Source organism: Alligator sinensis, unplaced genomic scaffold (genome assembly GCF_000455745.1).
Source record: "Alligator sinensis unplaced genomic scaffold, ASM45574v1 scaffold61_2, whole genome shotgun sequence".
In the NCBI taxonomy this organism is placed as follows: Eukaryota; Metazoa; Chordata; order Crocodylia; family Alligatoridae; genus Alligator; species Alligator sinensis.
In genome coordinates, this window is record NW_005842108.1 from 1,300,412 (window position 1) to 1,313,347 (window position 12,936).

Genomic DNA, 12,936 nt, shown 5'->3' on the forward strand with positions numbered 1-12,936 from the left:
TCCCGGTTGTTACATTGTCTTCTATTGAATTTTTCTGTTGGTTGATCTGCAATGTCCCAGGTGTTAATTGCTATCTGCTGCTACAGTGTTACACATTCAATTACTGATTCACTTGCTCTTTCAGGGGCCAGCCTGATACAGGGAAGGACAGTTTGATTCCTGCCCTTGTTAACATTGTTACAATGTATAACTTACTTATGAAACGAAATACATTTAGTTGAAAGTTGAAAGGTGAGGAGTATAAAATATAAGCTACAAATGCCATGGCACACAAATAGATAAAAATACCAAAATACAAGGGGAGATACAAAATGCGCACACACACATTTTAAAACACAATTCCTTATCTTAAAGTGAAAGAGAGAGGAAGGAAGAAAAGGTAGAAAGAGAGAAACATATCCAAAGAGGGGAGAGCAAATGCAGGCAAGAGGAAAGAGGGGGCTTTCTGCTACACACGCATTCCTCTTCCAGTCAGGTTTAGTGAACAGCCCAACGTACTGCTGCTTTTATGCTACTGATTCAATGAACAAATCCTGGGAATGAACATTGAGATGTATTCCATGATGTCCTGAGACAAACTGTTAGCACTTTCTATCTTGTAAACCTTTTTAGATTTTGTCCCAGGATGTTACAAGGTTAGGATCAAGCTCTGCTCTGTTCAGGCACTTTCCTGCCATGCCTTTGATGGGAGAAAAATTAAAGATCAATCCCAAATGGAATCATATTAACTGTTCTCATGGTGCTTTAATTTAACAAGCTGCTTCCTTTATTGGGATTTTCCTGCTCCGAGACAAAGGTAATAAGCACACAAATTTCCCAGCTTCTAACCGTCCCATAAGCCCCGTAGATGCCTCATGGCCAACTCACTGTTTAATTCCTTCCCTTATCTTCTACAGGTGATTGGATCTCTGCTGTGGCTGCTCAACCTAGTACGTAATAAGAATTCCAACCTTCCTTGTGGGTATCTCACCTGTTGTGGAAACGGGGTTCCTCTCTGGCATTTCTGGGCTGGGCAGTCTTGCCTCTCACTGTGGGTTCTCTCTCTCTCCGGTGCCCTTCTGGCTTTGTTCTTCTAGTTTCCTATTTTTATCTTCGTGGCCTGACATCCAGTGCTGATCTTCTCAGCTCTTTGCAGGTGAGTGACTCCCCGCAGCTGATGTTTAATACCATCATTCCACCTTCCCCCAGCCCCCGCTCTCAGGTGGCCACTTCCCTGGGTCTCTAAGTAATGGGGTTTAACAGCACCCTCCTACACAGGACATGGGTGTCTGAACAACTGCACATTGTCTCAGGATAAAATGGTTCTCCAGGGACAAATAGGATGTTTGTTTATAGCCTTTAGATTCTCAACCAAGATGCTGTGGGACCTTGGGGTGCCTTGAGATCCTTTCAAGAGAGCCATGGTATGCAGCACAATGTTAATGCTGCTAGGTGTGCAAAAATTATTCACAAAATAAACCCAGAGTTTTCACACAGGAATCCATAGTGTTAAAAAGTCTGACCTGTTGTGATCTTTCTGAGTTCTTCACAACAAAAGAATCACTCTATTATTTTTCTGTAACCAGAAAGAAAAAATAAAAACTAAGTGCTGGCATTTTCTGAGGGGTGCCTCGAGTCTGTCCAGGGGTGCCTCAAGTCTAAAAAGCCCGATAACCATTGCTTTAGATTGTAAACTCAAGGCACCAGTCTCCTCCTCTTGCTGGTTAGTAAAGTAGATAGCATTCTTTGGGCATGCTTGATGTCCTCAAAGAACTGCCTGGGAGAGCACTATAATGAAACATGCCTGCTATGCACATGCTACACCCACAAAATGGAGCTAACAGAGCTGCCTTAGTGCAGCTCTGGACATGCATCAATAACCCTGCTCTGAAGCGTTGTCTGGCATGCATCCAGCGACACACTAAGGCAGGTACATTACATCTATTTCAGGATGCAGCATGCACGAAACAGGCATGCCAAATTTCACTGCAGCACTTGCTAGTGAGGTCCTTTGACCATGTAGACATGACTTGAGGTTCTATAAATGTCAAATAATTTATTATTAAAATACAGATGGGCAAGAAATAAATAGCACAACCAGAAAAGAATGTGGCTTAAACATTTTTTTTCCTAAAAGACCTCATTCTATCACTAACACTGCAATGGTAATGAAAATATCAAAGGACTGGATGGAAATCAATGCTCAGATAACACAGCTCTATCAGCTAGGCAGAGTAAAAGTGTTCAGACAACTGGATGGAAAAAGCATTAGTATGGCTTCTATCTGTTGCAGCCTCTGTTCTCAGAAGAGCTAAATGCTGGAACCCTGACAGAGCTGATCTTAGTCCTTACTCATGCACATGGCTGCTGACTTCAAGGAAAAGTTCTAGGATTTTGTCTACAGGATTTGGTTCATGATAACTAAAGCACTCAGCTTTTACAAGTGAAAGTTGCCCTTACTGAAATTTGTGTGCTCTAACCCTGCAAATTGCTCTGTGATGCATCAAGTTGCCTTCAGGCCACACCTCCTTTTCCACAATCTGACACTAAAATCCAGACTCACAGACCCAGAAGACCAGAGGAAATCTATCCAAGTCAGGCACTGTGATCCAGAACTTTGTTTACTTAAGGTTAGTCATGGAGATTAGCTACTGGCAGTTTTCTTGGCCTGGTTACAATCTCAAAAGAACTCCTTGCTGACCATAAGTTGTGTGTTGTTATGACTCCACACTCCTTAGCTGAAGTGTTGAAAAAAATCTAAATGGAACAAAGGTGTTTTAGGCATATTTCAATCTATATCATTTTTTAATGTAAAGGCCCTTAGACTTGTCTGATCTCCCTGTACAGCAAAAGCAAGCAGTGCACAGCAGCTTAACTAGGGAGGGAAGGGGCAAAAGAAGCAACAATCCCAGGAACTGACATTCCAGGGGGCACTGGAATGGTGCCCCCCTCCCCTGGACTCTTTGTCATGGCAGAAGTAGCCCCATGCAACCCAGCCATAGGAGCTAGGTTGGATTAGTTGTAGGAGCTAGGCTAGAGCAGCTGGGGTTTTAGGGGGTTTATACACATGCTCCAGGAGTGCTCTGAAAGCTGCTCTAATTAAAGCTCCCAGAGTGTCTCATGTATCAGCGTCCCTGTGCTGAAAAATGGTGGCAGGGGCTCTTTAACTAAAGCTTCTCGAATGAGCTTTAGATAAAGCGCCCCCACCACCATTATACAGCATAGGGACGCTGATATATTTGAGAAGCTGGAATCTGCTGGACTGCAATAATGACCATGCTCCAGCAGACCTGGTTAATTGAGTCTGCTCTGACATGCTATAATTACAGCATGTCAGAGCAGCCTCACTGCTCACGTATAGGCGCTCTTAAAGTCTCTTGGGTAGGTAAGACTGACAACCTCCCCTTAGGGCACAGGGGAGTTTTGTTCAGCTGCAAAACTTATTTGGTGCCAGAAGCATAACTAACTAAGCATAACTAACATAATTCAGCTTGTTTCACATGAAAGCCCCCAAATCCATTTCCTGCAAAAAAGCATTACCATTGAGGGTGCCTGTTCCACACGCTCAAGTATGAAACCTTTACTTGCATAATGAATAGCCCTATTGACTTCAGTTGGACAATTCACATAAGGAAGAGCTGTCTGTAAAACATCTGCATTTGCAGTGTGTGTTAGAATTATTATTAGCAATAAATGTGCTAGTAAGAACTGTAAAAGGGACAAACTTAAAGCAGACTGTATTTCACAATATTAGTGTCTGTACCTAAACATAACTATATAGCCGTAAACAAGGTTTAAAAAGTGGCTTAGATCCAAGAAACATCACTAGAGAGCCATACCTTATTGGCTGCAGTAAATAAATATTCCAAGTAGAAGGCACATCTACCCAGTGCAAATCTTTTATCACAAAATTAATAATATCCTCTTTCTTCTGCAAACATTCTTTAAAAGTTATGTAGTTGCTAAGCATCAAACTTAATATTAAAAGGTTTTTATTCCAAAATTCTATACACAATAACAACTCTACCTACACCATAGAAATATTAATATAATTTGGCTGTTTAATATATGGGAACACCCGCTGTTGTAGTTCAGTGGTAGATTCCTTGTTTATATATATCCTGGTGACCTCTCACACAGACACTATGATGGAGAAGGATTGACGGTTGCACACTACTACATATATGAGAGAAGGATAGAAATGAAAAAAAAATAGGTATTAATATCACATGTCTCTATATGGTAAGATTTAAGAGAGGAAAAAGCAAGAAACAGTGACAGATTAATACTAACCAAGTATTGTGAAGTTATTCATTTTGACTGGTAACATAAAAGAAAGAAATGTAAAGGAAAATAATTTGCAAAGAGTTTCATGGCCATATGGCTTTGAGAATGAAGGGGTTTTCTTCCACTCTCTGACATCTCTCATTCAATGAGACTTCAATTTTAAAACACTAACAGTGTCATTTTAACCTACGAGCTAATCAAATGAGAAAAAGGATTTTATTATCTGTTTATTATCTGTAAAGGTAAGAACTGTACATGCGCAAAGAACGTGAGTGTGTTATTTGCATACTAGATGAAGGAGGAATGACTTCTGATTGACAAAAAATAGGTCTAAGTAAATAAAAAGTTACCCCCTGATGTTTACCATTGAAGTAGAGCAGGGATTGTCAACTGGGGGTATGTGTACCCCGGGGGGTACTTGGGAAGGCTGCAGGGGGTATGCAGAAGTGGCATAGAGAAGCGGCCAATCAACGACCAGAGGGGCGGGGTCCCATGGGCGTGTGGGGGACCGCCCTCCTCCCACTTCTCGACCAGCCACTGGGGGCACACTGGCCAAAGAAGTTTAAAAACCCCTGAAGTAGAGATTTTTGACTGGTCACACCTGTACTTTATGCTGAGCTATAATTAGCTGCTGTTCTACCCCAGAGCTGTCTTCATCTACAGACAGAATGCACTACATACACAAGTGGAGGCCAACCTTTTTTGGCAGGTGTGTCACTGATTAGCCTCTCACACTCCCCAAGTGCCACTCCAGTCCCTTTCTCCTGCCTGATCTGCTGCTCTGCTTTCTGTTTCCTTCCCTGTGCTCCCTGTCCCATTTGCTGTTCTGCTTTCAACTTCCTGCCCTATCTGCTGCTGTGCTGCCTGCCCTCTCCCTGATCTGCCACACACACAGGCTGGCCAGGCCATTTCTGGCATCTATGCCACAGGTTGGCCACCCCTGACTTATACAAACATACCCATCCATAAGGGATTAAATTTTTTTTTAGCAATTCACCTGTGCACATTGGGAGGAACAGAATACAGTGACAGATATTCAACTACAGCATCTCTCCCACTTTGCTGGCATATATTTTTCTACATACCTCAAGAAACCAGGCACGGCTCATGAATGCTGGGATGCAAGGGTGGATGGAGCGTCCCACAGAAGTGCGGGCGGGATGGGGGCTCGCATGCTCGCCAGCAAACCTGGAAGTGGACCAGAAGCTTCTGTTCCGCTTCCAGGTCTGCCAGGGAGCACGCTGTGGGGTCTCCCCACGCTCCCCCAGCTCGGCAATCGGCTGCAGGGGGACCCTGGGTGCCCACCCCCAGACCCAGAAAGCACCAGTCGCCAAGCCAGGGGGGTTGTGGGCGGGCCCCCTGGCACACTCCCCGTCGGACCTGGAGGTGGACCCGAAGCACTTCTGGTCCACTACTGGGTCTGCTGCCGAGCGCACTGGGGAGCCCCCTGTGCTCCTGTGGGACGCTCTATCCGCTCCAGCGTTGAAGCATTCACGAGCCGCCTGGTACCTTGAGGTATGTAGAAAAAACATTTAAAGCTGTGTCTATGGCCAAATCATGGAATCTCTCCGAACCGATTCAGAGACATTAAAGGGTCTCCTGATTTGCTTCAGCCACCGAATCAAATCAGGGACTAAAGCTACACACAGCCTTAACAATTAACTGGAATTCCCACAGATAATTATTATGTGCTATTACTATTATAATAGTAATTGTTACTAGTATAATACTAGTACTGGGATCTTAATATCAAAAATGTCAAATCATGAAAATGAGAACATATTGACACTAGAGAATTGAATCCCATATTTCACTGTACATGTGTTTCCCAATTCTGATTTGCACTACACATTTTAAAAAGCATTGGTACCCTTTGGAGCACATAGTTTAATGGGAATGCATTTGGTCACACATTATAGAGACAGCTGACTTTACTTTTATATAAGTTGCGCACTTAAAATGTGAAAACCCTGAGAATGCTTTAATAGCATTAAAGGGCCAAATCATAAACGCCTTTCACAAGCCAAACTCCTATTAACTTTAACAGATCCAGGATTTTGCCTGCAACCTATAAAATAACTAGGCTGGGATTTGCAAAGGAACTGAACAGAGTTAGGACCTCAGTTCTTCTGTGCACCTCTCTACATTAAAAAAGCAAGTGAGAAATGATGGTGAGAAAGGAAAGAATTTTCTCCCATGGTCAGATTGGTATGGACTGTGAAGGATTTTGCCTTCCTCAAGTTGGGGCCATGGCCCTCTACTGGAGACCTCTTGAGCACATATTGATAATATTTTATAGAAGCAGGACATTGGATGTCATGGTCCCCCTGCTTTACCTATGGCAGGTTAGGGTGTTAGGTCTATATTGTGTCAGACTTAATAGTAATCTTATGTAGAGTTTAGACTATGGTTTGTATGGATAGTTTGGATAGGGCTGATCCTGCCTTAGGCAGGGAGTTGGACTAGATGACCTCTGGAGGTCCCTTCCAGCCTGACTTCTCTATGATTCTATGAAATTTCTGAATCTATAATATATTCATCACAATTTGGTAAGAGTTGAGCACCTAAGGCCTCATGAAGGACCTCAGTCATCTGACCCCTGGAGTGGAATCTAGGATCTCTGTCTGGAAGCAAAGTACATAGGAAGAGGTAGGAGTAGTAAACTGCCAATGTGCTGAGCAAAGGACCCATAGTCCAGAAATCTCTTCCAAAGGTAAGTGCCTACATGTTTTTTTGAAACATTAGAGCAGGATTCAGCAAGTGTAACATGGCTGTGGTGGTATCACTCCCCACAATCATATTTATTTAATACCCCAGGAGAGGGTTTTAACCAGCAGGCCAAGGTAGACCCAGGTTCCATTTCCTCATCAGCTTTAGAGGAATTAAATGCATATTTCCTGCTTCCCAATATTGTGCTCTAAACACTCTAGGATAGTAGGGAGGAAGGAGCACTTTCCCTTCCTCCCACCACCTCCTGTTGAAGCTGTGCTAGGTACTAAAATGCTCAGCCCTATCAAGCCTGGGGCAGTTCTGGGTATGGCCAGAAGCACAACTTCTCATTTCATGGGAACTTTAATACCCAAACTCAAGTAGGAAGGTCAAGCACTTTTAGGTCCATACAGCAAGTGAGTGAGGATTTTCAGAAACGCCATTTTTGAACTCAAGCAACTAAATGTCACAGAAGTCCCAAGTTAGCCCTACTTAAATTCTATTTTGGAGCCTAACACTCTAATTCCTTTAACTCCTGCGGTGCAAGGGTAGAGGCTGCTCCGACACACTAATTACAGTGCATCAGAGCAGGCTCAGTTAATTAAGTCTGCTAGAGTGTGGCAATTACAGCACTCAAGCAACCTCCCACATTTTGTGTATCAGCATCCCCATACTTCGAAGTGGGGGCAGGGGCACTTAAACTAAAGCATGTTGAATGAGCTTTAGTTCAAGTGCCCCCACCACCATTTTGAAGCATTGAGATGCTGATACACGAGACACTGCAGTACTTTAATTAAAGCCACTCTCAGAGCCATTCTAATTAAAGCACTCCCCCCAGAGCACATCCATATGCCTACAAAGGAGAGATCTGACTTAATATCTCCACAACTTTTACTTGTTCTATTGCACCATAAGCAAAGAAATACCAACACTAACTTAATTTTAAAATGTGTAGTGGTGAGCAGTTCTCTCACTGTTGTATTTCTTCCCATTTCAGCCTAGCAATTAGACTTAGATTGACAGCATAAAATACAAATAGTAAGCACATTGTTGTGAGACCTCTTGAAGGGCTTTTGTTATTGTGCCCCACACTTTATTTTTCAATATCCACTTTTTCTTTTTTTGCATTTATATATAGACTATTATCCATTGGGAGGTAAAGTAAGTTTCACAAAGACTACCAATCAAATTTTACTAGTAGATATCAACCACAGGAAGAGATATCCCTAACCACCACCAAGCAATGAAAAGCTTACATGGGAAATCGAGACAGCAAATCTCTTAATTCCTCAACAAAGGCCCCAAACAGTAAGCTGCAGGCACAGATGCAAGAGGTGACAGATGGAATTGGAGTGATTGGGGTGTAGTGTCAATGTGTTTTTCTCAAGCACTCAGGTGCATCTTCACTATACATAGGTACGCACACATAGCTTTTGTAGCTGTTCTGGAAATATTGGAGGAGTTGAATAAGTCTTTAAATAAGTCTAAAAAAGAGAAAACTATAAAATCTTTTAGCAAGGAGAGTAAGAAGTTTCCATTGCAGGCTGAATTATTTTTTGCTTGTCTAACTGCCAGTGAAGGCCTCCAAACAGAAGTTTGTGATTTTGATGCATCAAGGCCAATTAGCAGTCAACAACCAGAAGGCGCACCACAGGAACTCTAAAATTCCCCAAATGTTGTAGAGTTTGGCCAAAGGAATATTAGAATTAAGAACATATAAATTGTACCAACCCTTTGTAAAGGCAGTTTGGTCATTCTGTAGAATATTTATTCTCTCATCCAATAAGCGTTAGGAACTGCCCAGTACCACATCTTTAAAAATGTTGTTTACAAGTTGTTAGAGAAAGAGATGTTCCTGGGGTAACAATGTGGATTGCATTTTTCACTCGTGTGCTGATCATTTTTCTGAAGGTATTAATAGAAAACATTAGATCATAACAGATAATACACCAAGTAGTAATGAAGCCAAAACACAGTGATCAAATCACCTACAGTCCTTCATTTTATTATTTTCTGATCATCACAAGTGTATCATAACCCATTAAATTTATTATATTTAAGACACGTTGAATTTACTGCCATGATTCAATAAGATGACATGGGGTAGAATGACAGACAAGGGCAGGAAAAGGGGTAGGGAAGAGGACTTGAGATAGCAAAACATATACTTTGAGGACAACATAGTAGTTCCTGATTATTTAAGACAGAAGAGTAAATTGTGAGGTTTGGAAATCATTTTTATGCTCCACTGTTGTTTAGATCAACACAAACATTTTGTTTTGCCTGAAGGGTATAACCTTCGAACTCCAAATGATCAACTCCAAGCTGTCTCCACTAGGGAATATTTTCAAGCACTGGAATATACTCAAAGGAGGAGGGGAAAATAACACCTGTGAAACAATATGAATGGTTCCCAAACTGCTGTCAGTTTCTACAGGGAAAAGTTTGCAAACCAAAAAGAAATTAAATGAGTCAGTTGCCTTTTGCTCATGTTTTCATCCTGTTATGGAGAGCTAAAATTAGGTTCTTGTTTAATGTAAAAAAGTCAGCGTGGTATTTATAAAAACACCTCATGGAGCAGTGGTAGCCAGGAGTATAAGGATGAGTGGGCAAGCAGGGCATGAGCCCCAGGCCCAGCTTAAGAAGAGGAGGAAGGATCAGAATGGAGGAGCAGCCCTCTCACCCCTCCGCTCCAGGTCCAGCAGAGGGACGGTAGACCAGCAGCAGGAGAGCATATACATGTGTCCATGATGGATATACTGGGAAGTTTAGTTTCTGCTGTGTGTGAAGGGGAGTTAGCACCTCATTTTTTGCAGCTGAAAACCACTGGTTTCTTTGGCCACTGAATACACAGGTCTGCAGCAAAAGAAAAAAAAATAATGAGGTGGCATCTCCCCTTAGCATCAGCAAACCCCCAACTGCTGCCCCCAGCTACCTCTGCTGTTTTTCCTGCTGTCAAAGCTACCAGAGCCAGGTCTACAAGGGAAGTGCAAGGGGATGATGACTATCCAGGAGTCTTGGCCAGTTCCACCTCTGGTGGTGGCCCACCTTTTTGGTAGGAGTGCCACAAGTTTAGCCATGCCTACTCCCCGAGTCCCTCACCCTCTACCACATGCCAAACAGTATCTGCCCAACACCACTGTGGCATGTATGTAATGGGTTGGTCACCCCTGTCATAAAAGAGCATGTGGATTGCAGCTCTAGCATTTACACATGGTGAGAATGAATTTTCATTTTTTTTTTTTAATTGGGATCCAATCTTCTGCCATTGTAGGTGGCTTTCCCACAGCCTGTATAACTTGGATGTTTGAGCTTTAGTGTTCTTTAGTGTCTTCCTTGGTTGTTTGAACTTTACTGAAGTATTTTAAAACTCTCTTCAAGTGTAATCAGAGAGATGATGTCAAATTGCCTTGGTTAGCCCTCCTGATAGTACCGAGAGGAATCCATGTGGACAACCACAGGCAGCAGCTGGCACTGAGGGAAGAGAAACAGCCACACTGTGAAATGGTTGCCTCAAGAAAGCAAATCTCAGAAAGACAACATAGAAGAAAACAGGGATAGCTCTTATTTTAGTAGTTGTTTTTCCTGAAATCAATTTGTGGTACCTCTAGATTTCATTCATACAACTCTCTTCCCTTTAGGGAATACATTTCTAGTTGGCTTTTTTATAACGTTGAAGGCATCAAAAGAGACAGATGAAAGTCCTAGCCCAGTGAAATCAAAGAAAACTCTCATTGATTTCTGCAGGGCAAGAATTTCAATATATCCAGACTGCTTTTTAAAAAAAGGTGAAGGTTCCTTCTCTGATTTTAATTTTAAAGATTTGCAGCATTTTGTACTTTAAAGAATGATTTAAAAATCAACAGCTTCACACTTCTAAGTTACAGATTGTAAGAGGAGGTGCAAAAATGGTACCCCATGATCAACAAGAAATTAGAATGTCTTTGCAATGTTGATGAATTATGCTTCACGGTAACAGGTATTTTTGGATTACCTTGAAGGTACCCCTAATTGTCCTGTATAGAACGAACGTTCTTAATGAAATGACTTCAAAGGCAGGATGCAGAAAAACTACATGGAAAAGAAAAGGCTCTATTATCCATGCAACAACTGATGTAGCCTTCAGATAGGAGAAGAAATTAAATCCAGGAGGCCTGCTTCGTTGTCCAGATTAGACACCCTTAACATTGCTTCCTGTATGTTCACTTCTACTCTACCAGTAAATAAAATCATTCCCTCCAAACCTTTAATAGCACCCTACTACGAGTCTGATTGACAACAGTTGGTTTAGATGTAGATTTAGCATTTTATCCTTCTTGACTAAAAATACAATGGCAGCCCTGCTGTGCTCTGGACATTGCTAGCTTTATTGATAGGTGATAAGTAGAGTGGCACCACAGCCCAACCCCATCATCAGTGCCTTCATAAAGCACAAGACTACTGTCAGACCCCTTGTATATTTGCATAAGAACAAGGCATAATTTGAACCTCCCAATTTAACAACAGTATTTTAACTTTAAGCATGTACCAATGTCACTTTAATATTTGTCAGAGAATTTAACAGCTGTTTTGTGGATCTGCCAGCACCTACAAAGAAAGGATCATTTAAATACAACTCTAGGAGCCCACACAAGATGGCTTAAAATAATCAGGGATCTGATGACTGTAGCGAGGAAGTATATTGAGAAGAGAAAGAATGAAGTTTGAAACATATTCTTTTAATCCTCTTTTCTTCATAGCTGGGTTTTTTTAGTGCTAGTGTTTCTTGCAAAACATTAGATGTATCCACATTTGGGTCTCTGTCTTCTTCCTGTAAATCATATATAAAACCTACACTAGGAATTAAGCTTGCAGATAAAAGGTGCACAAGGCAAATGGGAGAGAATAAATGCCTGCATTCTCTTTGTTTATAATCTACAAAGAGAAACAGGCTATAAAGAGATGACTCATTTGAGGCAGTCCAGATTGAGCTGAGTTCATGGACGGATCTAGAATTTTGAAAAGGGGGGTGCAGATGGTGGGTGCATCATGTACGAAACAACACATATTTTTTCCAGTTAAAAATAAACTAGAAGCTTTACTAATATGCTAGAAGCTTAGAGCTGTATGATGCAGTTTAAGATTGAAGCAAAAATAAATAGAACTTAATTGGAGTGAGTTAAAAGCAACCTGCAGAGTGGTGAAACAGGAGCTTCAGGAGCAGTCAACAGCAGAACTAGAGAACAAAGACCAGAGAGGGTCATTAACTCCTGTGGAAGGAAGAGTTCAGAAGGGATCCAGAAGATTATAATGAGCCACGGAGTCAATTGACTGCCTTAGTGCTGCCTGACTAGAAATGTTTCTGCCACTGCCAGGCAGCTGGTTTTAAATTTTGGGTGAAATATAATAAAAGTAGGATGGGGGGGAGTGCACTCCTCCTGGGTCTGCCCATGTCTGAGTTAAAACCTGGGATGAAAGAGGAGCAGAATATCCCTTTATATACATAACCCTTGCTGCTCCTCTGATAGGCTTGTACCTAGGATGAATGGCAGTTAGTTTAAAGACATGCACAGCATTGTCCCAGGGGAAAAAAGTGTTAGCACATTTTATCTCGGGAACTTCACGGATACTTAAAGCAAGACAATGGATTTATGCATCTGTAGGATTCTGGAACAAAAGGCTTCCTCTGAGGGAAAAAAGTGAGATGCTTGCTTACAGGGGTGTAGGTTGTAGCCGTGTTGGTCTAAGAACATAGGCAGACAAGGTTCCTTGGGTGAATCTGATATCTTTTATTAGACCAACCCAAATAGTTGGAAAATAATTATTAAGCAAGCTTTTGGGTTCAAAAACCCTTCGTCAGGCTAAGGAAGTGTCAGCAGTTGGTGTGTGCTCTTCCTGGATGGAATGAAAAGTAAAGAAGCCAGCAGCTGGGCTGGTATGCATACAAGACAGGTAGTCAGTGAAAATGTAGATTGAGGAGTC

The 12,936-nt window shown here is 41.9% G+C and overlaps 1 long non-coding RNA gene across 1 annotated transcript in view; it reads right to left on the bottom strand.

Annotated features, from left to right (window-relative positions):
- Positions 1 to 3,982: 3,982 nt before the first annotated feature.
- Positions 3,983 to 12,936, bottom strand: part of LOC112550429 — a 10,582-nt gene continuing 1,628 nt past the window's right edge. The window contains exons 3-4 of the long non-coding RNA XR_003094275.1: positions 8,707 to 8,880; positions 3,983 to 4,155 (exon numbers count right to left, since the gene is read on the bottom strand). This is a non-coding gene — a long non-coding RNA (uncharacterized LOC112550429). The remainder of the gene's footprint in view (positions 4,156 to 8,706; positions 8,881 to 12,936) is intronic.